We start from the raw sequence: 19391 nt of genomic DNA on the forward strand, positions 1-19391 counted from the left end.
ATTTTTTGAGATGGAGTCTCGCTCTGTCACCTGGGCTGGAATGCAGTGGTGTGATAGCGGCTCACTGCAACCACTGCCTCCCGGGTTCAAGTGATTCTCCTGCCTTAGCCTCCTGAGTAGCTGGGATTACAGGTGTGCACCATCACGCCTGGCTAATTTTTTTTTGTATTTTTAGTAGAGACGGGGTTTCACCATGTTGGTCAGGCTGGTCTTGAACTCCTGACCTCGTGATCTGCCTGCCTCAGCCTCCCAAAGTGCTGTTATTACAGGCATGAGCCACCACACCCAGCCAATTTACTTGTTTTTAATGCTGAACCTGTCCAGTAAAAATTCAGTTTGAGTGATGATATTTTAATTTTAAAAAGATGATAAACACCAGACTTAACATAAAATCCAGATTTTATGTTAATTAAATGTTACGTAAATAATCATCTAACATACCTCCACAGTACTTTTTTCCATCATGTATTGGTTATAAACTCCATTCATTTCTTCATATGATTTTATATTATAATTTTCTTTTAAAAAATTACTAAGACAATACTGATTTTAGGCAAGGAATTTCCATCGTGATCTTTGATTTATTTCTAAAATAATAGACTCTGGGTTTTTAATTGGTCGTGAAACTTTGATTGCTTTGGTGTCACCAGCTTTGTTTGGAGACTGCTTGGAATATTTGAATGTCAATGTAAACTTTATTCCCCAAAAACCAAATTACATATAGCTAGACTTCCTTTTCAGTTCCTATATAATACTTTTCTGAAGCCGTCACGCTACAGGTTCTTATTATTTGTCTCTCATTTTCTTCTTACAGCCTAGGACCAATTCTGTGTTTGATATATTTCTCATTTTGTTATAATTTTTCCGTAATTTAGAGGTCTTGGAATGAGTTCTGTGCTATTACTGGCAGACTCTGGATCTGGAGCTCCTCATTGCTTCTTCTCCCCTTTTTTCAATAATACTTCCTTCAATTCCCTCCACCTAGTCTTTCCTCTGTCTCATTAGAAATTACAGTATAGGCTGGATGTGGTGGTATGGGCCTGTAGTTCCAGCTACTTGAGAGGCTGAGGTGGGAGGATTGCTTGAGGGCAGTAGCCCAAGACCAACCTGGGTAACATAATGAGACCCCGTATCTTTTTGCAGTGAAGTCTGACTTGATCCATCTTGTGTCTTTCTGAGCACTCAATGAATCTGCAACCAGCACCTCAGGTGACTTATAGTTGCTCCCAGATGTTTGAATTTTTTCTTCCATTATTTTCTCAATATTCTTTAAACTGAATCCCATTTGTGTAGCTTCTTGTACCATAGGATTTTGAAAGATGGTATAATCCATTCTTATAGTTAGTGATGACATTTTTTTCAGCACTTCTCACCAGTGACTCCTCAAGTGAATGGGTTAAATGGATATTACTTATATATTCTTGTTCTTCTCCTGTAATAGATATTTACACCTTGTATACCACTTAGCATGTTGTTCCCAGGGGTGTTCAATGGGTTTCCATCAGTTAGCCTTCTTCCACAGCAAAAGCATTTTACTTTATCACCTTTACCTAAAGCATAAAATTCAGCTCCTGCATGCTGCTGCTTGTTAACTGAGTACATCCACATACCCAAAGTAATGATCTGTGCTTCATAATGCTCCATGGATGGATTTCTTCAGAGGATTTGTTGAATTGGGGAAATTCCTATCAGAACTCACAATGTCAGATTCACTTCAAATATTAACATTCTGGCCCAAAACAAAGAAGCAATCAAGAAAGTGTTGCCTATGTTCTTCTGCCACCATCCAGCACTATAAGGTTCCCAATTTTTCAGTTTTCTACCACAATAAAAGCACTGCACTTGGTCATCAATACTTGTGTATTAGAGTTCAGCACTAACTAACTCTCTTGGGGTTAAGTGGGCATAGTTTGGCCAGTTCTGGAATGACTATAGTTGAGCTTCCTCACTATACATGATGGGTTTCTGGGTTTCTTGGGTATATGGTATCTGATACATCTAAAGCCTGTCCAGTTATCAAAAGATAATCTGCACGAATCTCAGATGGCCTGCCTAAGGCAAATTGATAACTGTTTCCCAGTTTTCAACTTTGTACTGACCATTTTGGATACTAGGATTTGCAGGTTGTGTGGCACTATTTTAAAAGTAAATGCCGGCTGGGCGCGGTGGCTCACACCTGTAATCCCAGCACTTTGGAAGGCTGAGGTGGGCAGATCACGAGGTCAGGAGATCGAGACCATCCTGGCTAACACAGTAAAACTCCATCTCTACTAAAAATACAAAAAGTTAGCTGGGCATGGTGGCGGGCGCCTGTAGTCCCAGCCACTCAGGAGGCTGAGGCAGGAGAATGGCGTGAACCCGGGAGGTGGAGCTGGCAGTGAGCTGAGATCACACCACTGCACTCCAGCCTGGGCAACAGAGTGAGACTCCATCTCAAAAAAAAAAAAAAAAAAGCTGTTGGTAATCTGCAATTTGGGATACTTTCTTGTGTCTGCCAACTGTTGAGTCTCCATATTGCCTTCTGTCTACTCCTGCATGACCACTAAAGCACCACATCGTGTCTCCTTCACCAATATAAAGAAAACCTACTTGTGCCAGTGTTGATGCTGAAACAGGAGTACTACTTGGAAAACTAGCAAAAGTTTTTAATCCGTTAAAATCTTCTACAAATTCTTCATGCTTATTGATGTCTGCAGATACACAGCTTTAGATCCTTCAAAACTGTTAAAAGCCATCTTCTCTTGAAAATAGAACTTGTTCATCTTTTCTTAGGTGTCAAAGAGTTTGGAAAGGCAGTCTTGGAGAGCATAAGCTACTCACCCTCCCACCCAGCTATACCTTCCTTCGACAGTCCTGGGAACCCAGTCACGGGGCCCTTGCTGGGTGGGTGCAGCTTTCCTGCCCTCCCCAGCAGCCTATAATATCATTTTATACAGAGAAAATAAAAAAGATATTTCAGTCTTTCTCCTTGCATTATTGATCACATATGCTTTAATAATTATTCATATTTGGAATAGTTAAAACCATGTTACTTAATACACAATCACCTTTTTTGAATACTGATACAGGTATTGATTCTCAAACATAGGCATTCTAAAAAATTTTCTGTAGTACAGTTTCCATTGGGAAAAAACCCTACAAAGTTATGTTGCATTTATAATAATTATAATTGTATTCACTTCATTTCCTTGACAGGAGATAACTTGGATTTTGGCTAGGGTTTGATAAGAGTCAGATATTCTGCTTACTACATTGCATGTCTGATGATTGGTAGAAGTTTTAACCATCTGTCTTTTAGCCATGTGCATTTTAAATTTATTTCTTTTTCATTACCCACATATTTTCAGGGCTTGGCACCCTAGGATGTATCTATATATCATTATGGCCTCTGGTTCTTCACCTTTGTGTCATGACTGGGTAAGTTGGCACAGTAGACAATAGAGTATTCCTGGAAGCCACTCTTTTTTTTTTTTTCAAGACAGGGTCTGGCTCTGTCACCCAGGCTGGAGTGTGGTGGCATGATCTTGGCTCACTGCAACCTCTGCCTCCTGGGTTCAAACGATTCTCATGCCTCAGTCCCCAGAGTAGTTGGGATTACAGGCGCACACTGCCATGCCTGGCTATTTTTTGTATTTCCAGTACAGACAGGGTTTCACCATGTTGGCCAGGCTGGTCTGGAACTCCTGACCTCAAGTGATCTGCCCGCCTCGGCCTCCCAAAGTGCTGGGATTACAGGCGTGAGCCACCATGCCTGGTTGCCAGTCTTTTAATGAGCCACTAGGAATCAATGTTCTATACCTAAAAGCAACTGGAAAGTAAATTAATGAATATATCATGCTAAACCCAAACTCAATATATCTTGCTAAACTCAACTCTACTGGCAAGCTGGATCCCAAACCTAATGCTGTTCATCACAAGGTGAAGTGTGACAGAGAAATCAGAATGTAAAATGATAGTAATCTTAACTATCTATGGTTAAAATACCTTACTTTTGCCAATGTTACCAAAATGACTATGTGAACAGATTTTGTAGGGCTCTTTTCGAGGCTTGCAAGAAGCCTGTGGTTATGGGGGGGTCTTTATGTTTCTCAGGCTTCCTTTTACCACCACTGTCTGCTTCCTCATTCTCCACTTCAGCCACACTGCCTTCTCTGGTGTTGAGTGAGCATGACAAGCATGCTTTCTCTTCAGGACTTTGATACTTGCTGTTCGCTCTGTTTTGAGCTCTTATCGCTAGATATCTGCATGGCTTGCTGTTTCATTTCACTGAGACTGCTGAAATGTCACTGTTGTGAGGCCTTCCACATCTATCTCACATAGTAACAGTCACTCTTCATGTCACTTATACCCCTGCAGTCCCAAACCTCTGTATCTTTTTTTTCATGGAATTGATCAACATCTAACATGTATCTTTTTTGCTTATTATTTTATTATCTGTCTTCCCACCTTGGAATTTAAGCTTCATGAATGTAGAGTTTTTGTGTGTTTTATACATTGCTGTATCAAGCCTAGAACAGTACCTAAAATGTACTTTGTGCCATAATTTGTTAAATGAATCATAGATGAATGTGTTTATTAACCCATCTATGCTGGAAGTTGCAAATTTTTTTTTTTGTGAAAAATCAGACCTTGGCGATGATCTTGAGCAGTAGGAAAAAAATAACTCCTGTAAGCTTAGCGTTCCAATAATGGAACACTAGGCATAAATGGGTTAAAGAGAAGGATTTATAGGAGACATACCAGATTAAACCTAGATGTTTATATTAAAGCTTGTTTTAAATATTTTAGGTTGGTGCAAAAGTAATGGTGGTTTTGCTGTAATATTATTTATAAGTAAAACCTTGCTTTATTTGACTGCGTTAATGTTGTATTTTAGATTAAAAGATACAAAGATTAAAAGTTGGTGGTTGTGGTACATAGATGAAGTACAGTATGACTTATTTTGAACTGCGTGTGAACACTCCTGTTTTGCCAGCTCATGGTGTTGTAATCAGAATCCAGAAAAATAAATAACTTGAGGAAATCATCTACTTTAAAACGATAAACTTAAATTATTAAGTGATAATAAATACTACAACCTGAAAAGAATTTAAAACAATTGATTAATCTTGGTTATAGATTATTTATATTGTATAACAAAGTATCTTAATTTTTTTTTTTTTTTTTTTGAGATGGAATCTTGCTCTGTCGCCCAGGCTGCAGTGCAGTGGTGCAATCTTGGCTCACTGCAAGCTCCGCCTCCTGGGTTCAAGCCATTCTCCTGCCTCAGCCTCCCAAGTAGTTGGGACTACAGGCGCCCGCCACCACGCCTGGCTAATTTTTTGTATTTTAAGTAGAGATGGGGTTTCACCATGTTAGCCAGGATGGTCTCAATCTCCTGACCTCGTGATCCGCCCGCCTCGGCCTCCCAAAGTGCTGGGATTACAGGTGTGAGCCACCGTGCCCAGCCAAATATCTTAAATTTTCTTAATGGCTTTGTTATTGTGCTGCTTTTCTTATGTTTTCAAGAAAACTTTGAAGTATTATGCCTGCACGCTAGACTACATTTGAGTTTTAGTGTATTTTTTTAGACACTCACATGCTTTTCTATAGTAGCACATGGTGTGTACTTCAATACCCAAATACTGTGCGTATTCATACACTTATTTGAAAATTATAAGTAAACTTTCTAAAACTTTTGTGTGTTGTCTGCTTTAGATTGTAAATTCCTGGGAAAGAGATCTTTGACTTTGATATTATTGATGTTGGAGAGCACACTTAAAATACTGTATTTAAAAAAAAATTAAAACTTTTATTTTGAAATAATTATAGATTCATATGCAATTATAAAAAATAATATAGGGATCCCATGTTCTCTTTACCCATTTTCCCCCAGTGGTAGCATATCGCAAAACTATAATATAATATCAAAACCAGAATATTTAATTGATACAGTCAAGATACAGAATATTTCCATCATAGCAACACCCACTTCTCTCCTGTTGTCACCCCTCCTTAACCCCTATTCATGGTTTTTAGCTATTATGAACAAAGCTGCTATAAATATTCATGTACAGATTTTCATGTTTTTATTGGTCTGGGATAAATGCCCATTAGTGCAGTTGCTGGGTTTATATTGTGGTTACATGTTTCATGGTGTTTTTTTTTTTTTTTTTTTTTTTTTTTTGAGGCAGAGTTTTACTGTCGCCCAGGTTGGAGCGCAGTGGCGTGATCTTGGCTCACTGCAACCTCCGCCTCCCAGGTTCAAGCGATTCTCCTGCCTCAGCCTCCTGAGTAGCTGGGATTACAGGTGTGCGCCACCATGCCTGGCTAATTTTTGTATGTTTAGTAGAGACGGGGTTTCGCCTTGTTGGTCAAGCTGGTCTCGAACTCCTGACCTTGTTATCTGCCCTCCTCGGCCTCCCAAAGTGCTGGGATTACAGGTGTGAGCCACCACGTTTAGTTTTTAAAGAAACTGTCAAATGTGTTCCTGAGTGGTGGCTGTATCATTTTGTTAGGGTTCCCAACCTAGAAGAAACCTTTGAATCTCTAGTTCTTTAAAATGGAAAACTTTTTTGAGGGGGTACATTTGTCTGTAAATTTTAGTATTAGAAAAATTTCTGGGAAAATGAAAAATGTGAATTGGTGTTTTTAGCCATTTATAAATGCTCAGTAATTCAAAACTTTAATGAGATCAAAGACTTGATACATAGATTTTGACTATGTCTGAGGGAAAGTGAATTTGAACATGATCATAATATTTTCTGGATACTAATAATTACCTGATACACTTCATCTTCCTTTTTATCTAAACAGAGCCATTTATTTATTACTGTATAACTTTGACTACATGAAGAGGGTGCTTGTTTCAGAACAGGTAGGGATTTAAAGATTCAGGGAGAACTGAATTCAATCTAAAGAAATAACCTTTTCTTATGACTTGATTATATTGCTTACGAGACTAAGTTGAAATTGTTGGCTTATAACATCCAACAATAAAATTTCTAAATGTTGTGAGGTTTTATTTAAACAAAATATTTACTGTTTTTTGGTATGTGTTTCTGATTTGGAAAATTAAGAGGAAAGTAAAAGTCATCTGTATTTTGGAGGCCAAGGCAAGTGGATCACCTAAGGTCAGGAGTTCGAGACCAGCCTGGCCAACATGGTGAAACTCCGTATCTACTAAAAATACAAAAATTAGCCAGGTGTGGTGGCATGCGCCTGTAATCCTAGCTACTAGGGAGGCTGAGGCAGGAGAATCGCTTGAACCCAGGAGGTGGAGGTTGCAGTAAGCCAAGATCGCGCCACTGCACTCCAGCCTTTGCAACAGAGCAATACTGTCTCAAAAAAAAAAAAAAAAAAAGAGCTTTAAGAAAAAGAGCCATCAGATACAAGTAAGTTTTGATAAGTTGCAATTATTAGACCATTAGTTTATAGCCTTAATGATTAACTAGCCCTTAAAAACATACAAATTGAAGGCAATTGTATTAATACCCATCTGAAAATGTTGCTTTCTTGTTACATGTTAGTTAGCGTGTATTAGAGTGAAAAGTACCCAATTTAAAAAATAGTAGTTTTCTAGATTTTAAATGTTGATAGTGAATTCGTTATTAAAGGTCAAAATGAATGAAATGTATATAGAAAGAAATATAAAGAGTTAAATATTTTCTCTGGCCAAGATATGTCTCTAAAATTATGGAAAAATTTTCCTGGGGCTAGTGTGCCAGAACCAGTTACCCGTAAAAGAACACTTGCTGTTAGAATTTAACTTTGCCACAGTATGATTTAAAAGAGAACACATAAGCAAAATTTGCACTTGCATGATTTTCCTTTATTATATCAGTTGTGACAATAATTAAGTTTTCCAATCTTTCAAAATTTATTATATGCTGCTAACATTTGTTTAAAATGTGATGTCAAATGTAGTTAGTTCACTTACATTTTATTATAAGAAAAAAATTTAAGACATTTAAAAATCCTTCTGTTTGAGTCCTTTTGAAAACTTCTCTGTAATTTTATTTATGCCACCAAACATTGTAACAGTATCTACGTTTTAAAATTGTAAACATACATGTAATGTATGTTAGCAATTTGTCTTTAGCATTTGGTTTTTAATGTTAAACATGCAGTGTCTTTTATTAAAACATCTGTATTTGATTTTTCAAACATAGGTTTGAAAATGGTGATTCAGGCTAGGCACAGTGGCTCACGCCTGTAATCCCAGCACTTTGGGAGGCCGAGGCGGGCAGATCACCTGAGGTTGGGAGTTTGAGACCAGCCTGACCAACATGGATAAACCCGTCTTTACTAAAAATACAAAATTAACCGGGTGTGGTGGCGCATGCCTGTAATCCCAGCTACTCGGGAGACTGAGGCAGGAGAATAGCTTGAAACTGGGAGGCGGAGGTTGCATTAAGCTGAGATCACACCATTGCACTCCAGCCTGGGCAACAAGAGCAAAACTCCGTCTCGGGAAAAAAAAAAAAAAAAAAAAAAAGAAGAAAAAAGTACTTTCTCTTGTTCTTTCACTCAACAGAGAATGATCCCCACAGACCAAGCAGTTCTCTGGAAGCACATTCTCTGGCAGACACCAGCTTAGTGTCCTCTAATTCAATTTAATTCTAATACTGTCTACCTGGAGATAGCACCAGATTCCACTGGTTGAGGGCTCAGTTTCATAAGACTGCCTCCACCTCAGATGCCAATAGAAAGTAATAGTTGTTATCTGTACTTCCAGCTGATCAGCTATAAATTGGAGTTCCCACTACCCCCTCTTCAAGTTCAGCTAATTTACCAGAGCAGCTCAGAACTAAGGGAAACACTTTGCTTACATTTACTGGTTTATTATAGAGGATATTAGAAAGGTTATGGATGAACGGCCAGATGGACGAGATGCATATGGCAAGATATGGGAAAAGTCTGACAAGAGCAAATGTTGGTATGAATGTATAGGAACTGGAACTATCATATTCCTGCATGTGGGAATGTAAAATTGTTTAACCGCTTTGGAAGCCAATTTGACAGTTTATTAAAAGGATAAACATATACTTTTCCGTATGAGCCAACTAATCTACTCATAGACATTTACTTTAGAGAAACAAATTTTTATTTCTTTTTAAGTTATTTTTAATTGACAAGTCATAATTGTATACATCTATGGGGTGCAATGTGATGTTTTGATATATATATGTGTGTGTATATATATATGTGTATATATATATATACAGCATGAAATGATTAAATCAAATTAACATCACCTCAGTTGTCAGAGACATTTGAAATTTACTCTTAGCTATAATATATTTTGAAATGTACATTATGTCCTTATTAACTATGGTCACCCTGCTGTGCAATATATCTCAAAAATTTATTTCTCTTGTCTCACTGAAACATCATCACAACCCCCTCTTCCCTTGGACTCTGTTAACTGCCATTCTACTCTGTACTTCTATGAGTTTGACTTTCGTAAGATTCCACATATAAGTGAGATCATGTGGTATTTTTTTCTGTGCCTGGCTTATTTTAACTTAGCATAATGTCTTCCAGGTTCATTAGGTTGATTCCATGTCTTGGTTATTGTGAATAGTGCTGGAGTGAACATGGGAATGAAGACATCCCTTTGACATACCGATTTCAGTTTCTTTGGATATATACTCAGAAGTGGGGTTGCTGGATCACTTGTTAGAGAAAAATCATATGGTATTTTTAGTTTTTTGAGGAGCTTCCATACTGTTTTTCATAATGACTGTACCATTTTACATTCTCACCAATAGTGTACAAGGATTCCTTTTCCTCCAGGTACTTGCCAACACTTTGTTATCTTTTGACTTTGATAGTAGCCACTCTAACAGGTCTTAGGCAATATCTCATTGTGATTTTAATTTGCATTTCCCTAATTTTTAGTGATGTTGAGCATTTTTAAATGTGTGTTAGCCATGTTTTTTTTTTGTTTTTGTTTTTTTTTTTTTGAGAAATGTCTGTTCAGGTCCTTTGCCCATTTTTTTAATTGAGTTGTTTCCTTGTAATTGTGTTAAATCCCTTACATATTTTGGATATTAACCCTTTATCAGATGTATAATTTGCAAATATTTTCTCCTAATCTTTGGAATCTGTGGGTTGTCTCCTTTTTTTTTGAGACAGGATCTCGCTCTGTCACTCAGGCTGGAGTGCAGTGGCGCAACCTTGGCTCACTGCAACCTTCACCTCCCAGGGTCAAGCAGTCCTCCCATAACTTCTTGAGTAGCTGGGACTACAGGCGCATGTCACTATGCCCGGCTAGTTTTTGTACTTTTTGTAGAGATGGGGTTTCACCATGTTGCCCAGGCTTCCAATCTGTAGGTTGTCTCTTTACCCTGTTAATTGTTTCCTTTGCTGTACAGAAACTTTTTAGTTTGATATAATCCCATTTGTCTATTTTTGCTTTTATTGCCTGTGCTTTTGGGTTCATATCCAAAAAAAAATTGCCTAGACCAGTGCCATGAAGCTTTTGCCCTATATTTTCTTTTAGTCATTTTATGGAAGAGCTTATATTTATTGTCTTTAATCCATTTTGAATTAATTTTTGCATACCATATAGATAAGAGCCCAGTTTCATTCTTTTGCAAGTAGATATCCAGTTTTCCTAACGCCGATTATTGAGGAGACTTGTTCTTTTCCTGTTTTGTGTTGTTAGCACCTTTGTCAAAAATCAATTGACCATAACTGTGGGTTTATTTATTTCTGGGTTATTTATTCTGTTCCATTGGTCTGTCTGTCTGTTTTTATGCCAGTACAATGCTGTTTTGATTAAAATAGATTTAAAATATATTTTAAAATCAGGGAATGTGATGGCTTCTAGCTTTGTTCATTTTGCTCAGGATTCTTTGGCTGTTTGGGGTCTTTTGTGGCTCCATTTGAACTTCAAGATTGCTTTTTCTATTTCTGTGAAAAATTACATTGGAATTTCAGTAAGGATTGCATTGAATCTATAGATTGCTTTGGGCAGTGTGAACATTTTAACAATGTTAATTTTTCCAATTCATGAACATGGGTGTTTTTCTGCAGTTTTGTTTATCAGTGTTTTATAGTGTTTTTAGTATGTGGATCTTTTACCATCTTGGTTAAATATACCCCTAAGGATTTTATTTTTTGTTGTTGCTGTTGTAAATGGGATTTTTTTCTTAATTTATTTTTGAATAGTTGAGTATTAGTGTATAAAAATATTACTGATTTTTGTATGTTGACACTGTGTCCTGCAACTGTACTGAATTTATTTATCAGTTCCAACAGTCTTTTGGTGGAATCTTTAGGGTTTTTAGTGTATAAGATCATATAGTCTGCAAACAGAGATTGTTTTACTTCTTTCTTTCCTACTAGGATTACTTTTGTTTCTCTTGCCTAATTGCTCTGGTTAGGGCTTCCAGTATTATGTTGAAAAGAGATGGTGAGAGTGGGCATCCTTGACTTTTTCCTCATCTTAGAGACTGCTTTCAACTTTTCACTGTTGAGTATGATGTTAGCCGTGGGCTTGTCATATATGGCCTTTATTGTGTTGAGGTACATTCCTCTATACCTAATTTGTTGAGAGTTTTATTGTGAAAGGATGCTGAATTTTGTCAGCACTTTTTCTGCATCTCTTGAGATGATCATAAGGTTTTCATCCTTCGTCCTGCTAATGTGGCATATCACAGGGGTCCCCAACCCCTGGGCCATGAACCCTGTCAGGAATCAGCCTGCAAAACAGGAGATGATACGCGGGTGAGCGAGCATTATTGCTTGAGCTCTGCCTCTTGTCAGATCAGCAGCGGCATTAGATTCTCATAGGATCCCAAACCCAATTGCGAACTGCACATGTGAGGGATCTAGGTTGCATGCTTCTTATGATGATCTGAGGTGGAACAGTTTCATCCTGAAACCAACTCCCACGCACCCACCCCGCCCTGCATCCATGGAAAATTGTGTTTCACAAAACCGTTTTCTGGTTCCAAAAAAGTTGGGGACCGCTGGCCTATCACATTTATTGATTTCCTGTTGAACCATCCTCGCCTCCCAGGGTTAAATGCCACTTGATCATGGTGAAAGATTTTTAAAAAACAAGTAAAAACACTTAAATGGATATATATTACTTGTACATATTTATATGCTACATGTAATATTTTGATACATGCATAGACTATGTAATGTAGGATATCCATCACTTTGAACATTTATCATTTCTTTGTGTTGGGAACATTTTTCCTTTTTTATTTACAGAAGATTTCTATAGTGTTGGGAACATTTTAAATCTTTTAGCTATTTTGAAATATACTGTTGTCAACTATAGTCACTCACCCTACTGTGCTATAGAACACTAGAACTTATTTCTTGTATCTCACTTTATGTTTGTACTCATTCACCAACCTCTCTTCATCTCCCTTTCCCCTACACAGCTTCTGGTATTTATCATTCTGCTGTCTATCTCCATGAGATCAACTTTTTTAGCTCTCACATATGAGTGAGAATATGTGATGTTTATCTTTTGTGCCTGGGTTTTTTCACTTAATATAATGATCTCCAGTTCCATCTGTGTTGCTGCAACTGATAGTATTTCTTTCTTTTTTTTTTTGAGACAGAGTCTCTCTCTGTTGCTCAGGCTGGAGTGCAGTGGGGTGATCTCGGCTCACTGCAACCTCCACCTCCTGGGTTCAAGTGATTCTCCTGCCTCAGCCTCCTGAGTAGCTGGGAATAGAGGTGCCTGCCACAACGCCTGACTACTTTTTGTATTTTTAGTAGAGATGGGGTTTCACCATGTTGGCCAGGCTGGTCTCGAACTCCTGACCTCAGGTGACCCATCCGCCTTAGCCTCTCAAAGTGTTGGGATTACAAGCATGAGCCACTGCACCTGGCTAACTGACAGTATTTCAAGTGAAATATTCTTTTAATGTATTAATTGGATTCAGTTTGCTAGTATTTTGTTAAGGATTTTGGCATCTATGTTCATCAGGGATATTGGCCTGTAATTTTCTTTTCTTGAAGTGTCCTTGTTTGGCTTTGGTATCAGGGTAATACTGGCTTTGTAAAATGAGTTTGGGCATATTCCTTCTATTTCAATTTTTTGGAAGAGTTTGAGAAAGATTGGTATTAGTTTGTCTTTAAGTGTTTATTAGAATTCACCAGGTCCTTGGATTTTCTTTGATGGGAAACTTTTTGTTATTTATTCTATCTGCTTACTCATTATTGGTTGTATAAGGCCATTATTGCATTGCTGTAAAGAGATATCAGTATCAGAGGCTGGATAATTTATGAGGTTTAATTGGCTAATGGTTCTGCAGGCTCACGGTTCTGCAGGCTGTACAGGAAGCATAGTCCTGTCATCAGCTTCTGGGGAGTCCTCAGGAAGCTTACAATCATGGCAGAAGGTGTGAAGTGGGAGCCAGCATGTCACATGGTGAAAGCAAGAGCAAGGGTAGGGATTGAGGGTGCCACACACTTTTAAATAACTGGATTTCACGAGAACTTGCTATCACGAAGACAGCACCAAGCCATGAGGGATCCACCCCCATGATACAAACACTTCCCACTGGGCCCCACTTGTAGCATTGAGGATTGCAATTCAACATGACATTTCATTGGGGACAAATATACAGACTATATCATTGGTCTATTTAGATATTTTTTATTTCTTCATGATTCAGTCTTGGTAGGTTGTATGTGTCTAATAATTTATCCATTTCTTTTAGGTTATATAATTTGTTGGCATATAATTGTTCATAGTTTTTTTTTTATTATACTTTAAGTTCTAGGGTACATGTGCACAATGTGCAGGTTTGTTACATATGTATACATGTGCCGTGTTGGTGTGCTGCACCCATTAACTCGTCATTTACATTAGGTGTTTCTCCTAATGCTATCCATCCCCCCTCCCCCCACCCCACAACAAGCCCTGGTGTGTGATGTCCTCCACCCTGTGTCCAAGTGTTCTCATTGTTCAATTCTCACCTATGAGTGAGAACATGCAGTGTTTAGTTTTCTGTCCTTGCAATAGCTTGCTCAGAGTGATGGTTTCCAGCTTCATCCATGTCCCTACAAAGGACATGAACTCATCTTTTTTATGGCTGCATAGTATTCCATGGTGTGTATGTGCCACATTTTCTTAATCCAGTCTATCACTGATGGACATTTGGGTTGGTTCCAAGTCTTTGCTATTGTGAATAGTGCCACAATAAACATACGTGTGCATGTGTCTTTATAGTAGCATGATTTATAATCCTTTGAGTATATACCCATTAATGGGATTGCTGGGTCAAATGGTATTTCTAGTTCTAGATCCTTGAGGAGTCACCACACTATCTTCCACAATGGTTGAACTAGTTTACAGTCCCACCAACAGTGTAAAAGTGTTCCTATTTCTCCACATCCTCTCCAGCACCTGTTGTTTCCTGACTTTTTAATGATCGCCATTCTAACTGGTGTGAGATGGTATCTCATTGTGGTTTTGATTTGCATTTCTCTGATGGCCAGTGATGATGAGCATTTTTTCACGTGTCTTTTGGCTGCAAAAATGTCTTCTTTTGAGAAGTGTGTGTTCATATCCTTTGCCCACTTGTTGATGGGGTTGTTTGATTTTTTTCTTGTAAATTTGTTTAAGTTCTTTGTAGATTTTGGATGTTAGCCCTTTGTCAGATGGGTAGATTGCAAAAATTTTCTCCCATTCTGTAGGTTGCCTGTTCACTATGATGATAGTTTCTTTTGCTGTGCAGAAGCTCTTTAGTTTAATGAGATCTCATTTGTCAATTTTGGCTTTTGTTGCCATTGCTTTTGGTGTTTTAGACATGAAGTCCTTGCCCATGCCTATGTCCTGAATGGTATTGCCTAGGTTTTCTTCTAGGGTTTTTATAGTTTTAAGTCTAACATTTAAGTCTTTAATCCAATGTCTCTTTCATTTTTCGTTTTATTTTTCTTCTCTCTTAGACTAGCTAAGGGTTTGTCAATTTTATTTAAAAAAAAACCTCTCAGTTTTGTTGATTTTTTTATAGTGTTTTTCTAGTCTCTATTTTATTTATTTCTGCTTTGATCTTTGTTATCTCCTTCATTTGTTTACTTTGGGCTTAGTTTGTCTTTTTCTAGTTCCTTAAGGTGTAACATTAGATTTGTTATTTGAAATCTTCTTTTTTGATCTAGGCATTTAGTGCTATAAATTTCCCCTTTAGAACTACTTTTGCTGCATCCCATAAATTTTGGTTTGTTGTGCTTCCATTTTTGTTTGTCTAAGGCATATGAATTCTGATTTCTATGTAAAGACTTGTATACAAATATTCTTAGAGCCTTTGGTTGTTTGCCAAAAACTAGAAGTAATCAAAAGTTCATTAACAGGTGATTTGATAAGCATATTGTGCCATGTCCAAACAGTGGTATACGTCTCATGTATAAAAGGGAAAGAGCTTTGACACACTGAACAATATGGAAGAATGTCAAAATCATTATGAGTGAAAGAAGCTAAGAAAAAAAGGATAATGTAATCTATAGTAATAGAAAGCAGGTATGTGGTGGGAGAGTAGGGAGTGAAGGGATTGGGTGAGAGAGAGTACAAAGGAACACAAGGAAACTTTGGAGGTGATGTGTTAATTATTTTTGTCGTGATGATCATTTTATAGTGTGTACATATGGAAAAACTTTTCAAAATATACTCTTTAAATTTTTGGTGTTTATTGTAAAGTTGTCTCCCTTTATCTGCCGCTAAATATGTGTTCAAAGACCTCCAGTAGATGCCTGAAACCTAGACATATGATGTTTTTCCTATATATGCATGATGTTTTTCCTATATATGCATATTCTAATGAAGTTTAATTTATAAATTTGGCACAGTAAAAGATTAACAACAATAGCTACAATAAAATAGAACAATTATAATAATACACTGTAATAAAAGTTACGTGAATGTGGTATCTCTGTGTCTCTGAAAATTCCTTGGTGTACTGTGCTCACCTTCCTCTTCTTGTAGTGTTGTGAGATACTAAATTGCCAGCGTGAGGAGATGAAGTGAGGTTGATGATGTAGGCATTGTGACATAGCATTGAAAACTTATGAGCTGTTTATTTGTGGAATCTTCTATTAAGTATTTTTGGATCACAATTTATTGTTGGTAACTAAAACCATGGAAAATAAAACCATGGATAAAGGGGGACTACTATATGTCAGTTTTATCTTAATAAACTTAAAAAATTATATTTGCAGCATCAAAGACCCCTCAATCATCCTGGAGTTTTACATGTTCCTGCAGTATGTTAAAGTAAATCAGCTTTTGCTAACACTTTTGAAATAATTTAAAAGCACCAACTCTTTTTTTTTTTGCCACTGTTATTGTACTGTATGTCAGTGTATTGGTGGATTTTAAATTTTTCTTTATGTGTTAATTAGATAGAGAAGTAAGCCATATATGAATAAATTTTATTGACTGGCAAACAAGTTATCTTCCTCTTACTGGAATGGATAACAGAATGACTTCCTCTGGGTTCTTCCTTCTCTACTGCCTGGCTTTTTTATGTTACTCCAGATTTTTGGTTGAGAGAACTTGGTTGAAATGTCCATCCCTAAAGCAATCATTTATGACCTGAGTGGCAGTGTACCCACTGTAGAAGTATAGCTGGTTGTGGCAGTGTCGAAATTCCTCAAGGAGAGGGCAGTTCTCCGTGGTATTATTTTTGGGCTGTATACCACTTATGCAAAAGGATATAGATAGTTTTCCTACTCAAATTACCAAAAAAACACAGTAAAGTGGTTAAGAACACTAGCTCTAGAGTTAGATGGATTTAAATTTGAATCCTGGAAGGCCGGGCATGGCGGCTTGCATCTGTAGACCTAGCTACTTCGGAGGCTGAAGCAGGACAATTGCTTGAGCCCGAGAGTTTGAGGTTATAGTGAGCCATGCTTGCACTCCAGCATGGGCACAGAGTGAGAACCTGTCTTTGAATTAAAAAAAAAAAAAAAAAAATTGAATCCTGGTTTACCATTTAATAGCTTTGTGACTATAACTGCAAATCTAAATTTTCTCATCTGTCAAATGGAATAATTCATAGATCATTTTTTGGTGATTATTACAAAGACTAAGTCAATATGACCCAAGAGGGAAAAGAAGCTATTAAACCTAGCATTTCTACACAGTGATAATGGATTATTCCACTAGGTAAGAGATGAGTAATTTAAAGAAATGTTTTTTTCGTAACATTCTTTGATAAAGAAACATAGAACTCTATTTTTGACTGCTTTTTAAAGGAATGTGTGTGTGTGTATGTGTGTGATGAATAAATGAATAATTCAGGGTCAATAAAAAATTGCATACTTTTAAAAATTACAGGCATTATATAAAGGAGGAAGTAATATTTAGGTTACTAGCATTGCGCAGTCATATTCATAATATGTGATTAGTTTCCCAGAATACTTGCCTGGAGCTGACATGAAAGTAAGTTCTGGGACTTAGCCCTGCCATAGATGCCTTATGTACTTCAACCTAGATGTTTCATTTTCTAGTTCTGCATTCTTTCACTAACTGTAGACAAAATAAGTCATTGTTGAAGTCTTAAAATGTAGTTTCCTAAACATAGCTATAGAGTATATGTAGAAGCTTAGGACTCCTTAGCAAAGAAGGACGAAGAAATGCTTAGTTATTTTTCTCCCATCTCTACTTTCCTTAATTAATCCTAGGAGTTTTTGTTGATGGCCTATTTTTTTGGTCGTGAATTTAAAGGGATTTTTTTATTTCACATCTTTTAGTTATTTAATATATGGGTTTTCTGTATTTTTATTTATTGTTCTCTGAAATAAGCTCTTCCATGTCTGAGATTTTGTCTTCTATGTCTATCTTTGAAATTTCCTAGCCGGGCGCGGTGGCTCACGCCTGTAATCCCAGCACTTTGGTAGGCTGAGGCGGGTGGATCACGAGGTCAGGAGATTGAGACCATCTCCTGATGATGAAACCCTGTCTCTACTAAAAACACACAAAAAAAATTAGCCAAGCGTGGTGGTGGGCGCCTGTAGTCCCGGCTACTCGGGAGGCTGAGGCAGGAGAATGGCGTGAACCCGGGAGGTGGAGCTTGCAGTGAGCCGAGATCGCACCACTGCACTCCAGCCTGGGCGACTGAACAAGACTCCGTCTCAAAAAAAAAAAAGGAAAAGAAATTTCCTGCAGTAATAACCTGAATGCTTTGTATTCAGTGAATTATACCCACATAGAAATATAGCTTGTGTTTGTTTATTGCTTTGAAACATGCTCCCATACATTTTTCCATTTAACCTGTCAAAACCACTCTGTTAAATAGGCATGACTGGTTTTATTGTCCCATATATAGATGAGCAAAACTGAATATAAAAGGATATATGACTTCTCTAAACTCAGAGTAATAATATATAAATTAATATTGAAAGCTCAGGATTTGATCCTGGGTTTAGTGCTTTTACTCTGCTATTGTAGCCTATCTAAATGTTATTGATTGATGACCTTCTAGAACTTGAGGCTTTTTAAATAATGATACCAGGAAACAAACCTTATATGTGGCAATAGTTGCAGTATAGAGCATGATTGTTTTATTTATGGTTTTTTAATTAACGTTGAATCTAAAGGGCTGGATATAATAGCAATGCTTATAAAAATTTAGCACTGCTATGACAGCCTTAGGCAGCCTCAGCATGGATATTGACTCAGTACACGTCTGTGTTAAATCATTTTATGTGACTTTGGTCTAGAAGGTAAGCATTACTTGTACTTTTAGGAATTAAATTATTCAAGTGTATTGTACTTTTAAAACCAAAGGAAAAATAACTTATTTAATTTATATTCATTCAGTTGACTACTTGAGCCCTAAAAAATCGCTCACTGTTTTACTGTGTTCTGTAGCTCTCTGGTCATCAACCGTATTTCACAGAGTTTTTATCATTTGTATGTGTTTCTTTTATTGTGATATCCATGGCTATGGTTTATTATAATATTTAGTAATTTTCAAAAACAGAAGCGAAGAACTGTGTCTTTCCTTGCGTGATATTTATTGAACTCATTCTTCTTGTGAGATACAGTTTAATTGCAAGGTTAAATATCATCTTTACAATCTTGTATGTAAAATTATTATAATACTAAAATGTAAATGTAAGTGGTAAAAACACATTTACAAATTTAAGAGTTTAAGTACTTTAATTTTAAAACAATACATTATATGTTAAATTTTTTGGAAGAAAATCGTGTAGGGCTGATGCCTAGCATGATACAGGTTCTTATCATTTGTTAAATTATATGGCCGAATGGCATATGATAAGGGTTTTTTTTTCTTCCAATAATGAATTACATCATTTAGTAGTACCTCTCAGCAGATTTTCATGAAAATAACATAAGTTTAACACTGAATTGTACTGCTTGTCAGAAATGATTAATTGAGGAATTATGCCTAGATGTATCCTATAATGCATAG

General features: G+C 37.0%; 1 protein-coding gene and 1 pseudogene across 8 annotated transcripts in view; one reads left to right on the forward strand and one right to left on the reverse strand.

The window, feature by feature from the left end:
- Positions 1-19391, forward strand: part of TMEM135 (transmembrane protein 135) — a 360134-nt gene that overhangs the window by 132479 nt on the left and 208264 nt on the right. The gene's annotated exons all lie outside the window — the stretch shown is intronic.
- The window catches only part of LOC109028692 (E3 ubiquitin-protein ligase XIAP-like), a 41408-nt pseudogene that overhangs the window by 1507 nt on the left and 20510 nt on the right, over positions 1-19391 (reverse strand).

The sequence above is a fragment of the Gorilla gorilla genome, chromosome 9 (assembly GCF_029281585.2).
Source record: "Gorilla gorilla gorilla isolate KB3781 chromosome 9, NHGRI_mGorGor1-v2.1_pri, whole genome shotgun sequence".
NCBI classification, from domain to species: domain Eukaryota; kingdom Metazoa; phylum Chordata; class Mammalia; order Primates; family Hominidae; genus Gorilla; species Gorilla gorilla.